Raw genomic sequence first — 2,721 nt, forward strand, 5'->3', positions numbered from 1 at the left:
AAGACCAGCCTGGCCAACATGATGAAACCCCTTCTCTACTAAAGATACAAAAATTAGCCGGGCGTGGTGGCCGATGCCTGTAATCTCAGCTACTTGGGAGGCTGAGACAGGAGAATCACTTGAACTTGGGAGGCAGAGGTTGCAGTGAGCTGAGATCACGCCACTGCACTCCAGCCTGGGTGACAGAGCGAGATTCTGTCTCATAAAAAGAAAAAAAAATCTGCTGGAAATAGTTTGAGCAGTCACGAATTTAAAAAAAAGCAAACTCAGGGAAAGAAAATACACTGTCTACACAATAACAAATCAGGAAAGTCCTGGGTATCTGTCACAGAGGTAGAATGGTAAATGAAGCTGGCTGCAATCCTCTCCAAACTGGTGGAAATACTGGGGTTTTTACTTAATACTTTAGTACTAAGTAAACGGATGGCATTTCCAAGTTGGTGGTTTCTGTACTTCCTGTGGAACAGGTCTCTGGGCCTGAGCCCACCCTCAGCGTTGGCAGCCGCCTCCAGGGCAGTGCTGTCTTTGCTATGGTATCTCTGCTTAGTAATGAGAACTAATGTGCATGGGAGCTCGCTGTGGGCCAGGTGATCCAAGAGCTTTGCATAATAATTATTTCCATCAAATCTTCACAACAACCTGTGAGGTAGCTTTAGAGATGGGATCTCCTTATGTTGCCCAGGCTGGCCTCAAGCTCCTGAGCTCAAGCGATCACCCTCTCTTGGTCTCCCAAAGCACTGGAATTACAGGCATGAGCCACTGCACCCATCCTCATCCACATTTTAACACAGGTACACTGAGCCCTAGCAAAGAGCTATAACTTACTGAAAGCCCCACAGCTGGTAAGTGGTGGCACTGGGATTTGAACCTGGGCAGTCTGTTTCCAGAGTCTGCTGGCTGAGCTTCTGTGCAAAACAGTGCCTTCCAAACATTCTTTTCTATCTTATTGCTCCTTGAATTTTGGCCCTGGGTCCAGTTTGGGGCCAGGCAGAAGATAGGAATAGTTTGCACGATGGTAACAGGGTCTATGTGAAAGCTGGGGTTTGGGGCTGGGTGCAGTGGCTCACATCTGTAATTGCAGCATTTTTGGAGGCTGAGGTGGGAGGATTACTTGAGACCAGAAGTTCAAGACTAGTCTGGGCAACACAGCAAGATGCCATCTTTAAAAAATAAAAAAAAGGAGCCAGATGTGGTGGCGTGTAACTATAGTCTCAGCTACTTGGGAGACTGAGGTGGGAGGCTCTGTTGAGCCTAGGAGTCTAAATGTGCAGTAAGCCATGGTTGCACCGCTGCACTCATAGAAAGAAGAAAAGAGAGAAAGAAAGAGGACGGATGCAGTGGCTCACGCCTGTAATCCCAGCACTTTGGGAGGCTGAGGCAGGGTGATCACATGAGGTCAGGAGTTAGAGACAAGCCTGGCCAACATGGTGAAACCCTGTCTCTACTAAAAATACAAAAATTCGCTGGGCATGGTGGTGGGTGCCTGTAGTCTCAACTTCTTGGGATGCGTGAGTTCCAGCTTCTTGAGGCACGAGAATTGCTTGAATCCAGGAGGTAGAAGTTGCAGTGAGCCAAGATCACACCACCGCACTCCAGCCCGGGTGACACAGCAAGACTCTGTCTCAAGAAAAGTAAAGAAAGCAAAAAGGAAAGAAAGAAAGAAAGAGAGAGAAAGAAAGAGAGAGAGAGAGAAAGAAAGAGAGAGAGAGAGAAAGAAAGAGAGAGAGAAAGAAAGAGAAAGAGAAAGAATGCTCGCTTTGGCAGCATATGTACTATAATTGGAATGTTACAAAAATTAGCATGGCTTCTGTGCAACAATGAAACACAAATTCCAAAGCATTCCATATATTTTAAAAAAAGAAAGAAAGAATGAGAGAGAGCAAGAGAAAAAAAGGGGGTTGAGGTGGGGGTTTTACATTTTTCTTTCAACTATGTGCTGACTATAGTGGCTTTCCTGATGTCCACATAAGAGTGACTGGTTGTTGCGCCTAGTGTCAGCTGCTGCTACCAACAATTTCCCAGTTACTCTGAGAGTACATACAGGCTGCGACCAAGTAAGACCAGAGGGGCAGAGACTTATTACTTACCCAATAGCTAGCATCTCTTTTTTTCCTTAGAAAAAGAACATTAAGGCAGAAAGCGGTGGCTCACACCTGTAATCCCAGCACTTTGGGAGGCCAAGGAGGGTGGATCACCTGAAGTCAGGAGTTCGAGACCAGCCTGACCAACATGGTGAAACCCCATCTCTACTAAAAATACAAAATTAGCTGGGTGTGGTGGCAAATACCTTGTAATCCCAGCTACTTGGGAAGCTGAGACAGGAGAATCGCTTGAATCCAGGAGGCGGAAGTTGCAGTGAGCCGAGATAGTGCCAATGCACTCTAGCCTGGGCAAAAAGAGCAAAACTCTATCTCCAAAAAAAAACAGAAAAGAAAAGAAAGAAAGAAACAGAACATTAATTTTACTTAGCTGGGCAATGGGCCCAACTAAAAGACTAGATTTCCCTGCCTCCCTTACGTGCAGGCATGTGACTAAGTTGTAAACACTGAGACATTAGCAGAAGTGTTTGGAGAGACTTCAGGGATTAAAGGGACCGGACTCAACAGGAGGTGAATTCTTTTGTCCCCTCCTCCTTCCTGATGCCTGAAATGCAACATGATGGCTGACAGAGAGCCAGCTTGGACAGTAGAGTCTGCTCTGTAGGTGAGCAGTGCTTCCAAA

General features: G+C 46.2%; 1 non-coding gene across 1 annotated transcript; it reads left to right on the plus strand.

Annotated features, from left to right (window-relative positions):
- Positions 1 to 1,748: 1,748 nt before the first annotated feature.
- LOC119469682 lies at positions 1,749 to 1,852 on the plus strand. The gene has a single exon (XR_005198517.1). It is a non-coding gene; the product is annotated as a U6 spliceosomal RNA (small nuclear RNA).
- The last annotated feature ends 869 nt before the right edge of the window (positions 1,853 to 2,721 follow it).

Source organism: Cebus imitator, unplaced genomic scaffold (genome assembly GCF_001604975.1).
Source record: "Cebus imitator isolate Cc_AM_T3 unplaced genomic scaffold, Cebus_imitator-1.0 Scaffold767, whole genome shotgun sequence".
NCBI classification, from domain to species: domain Eukaryota; kingdom Metazoa; phylum Chordata; class Mammalia; order Primates; family Cebidae; genus Cebus; species Cebus imitator.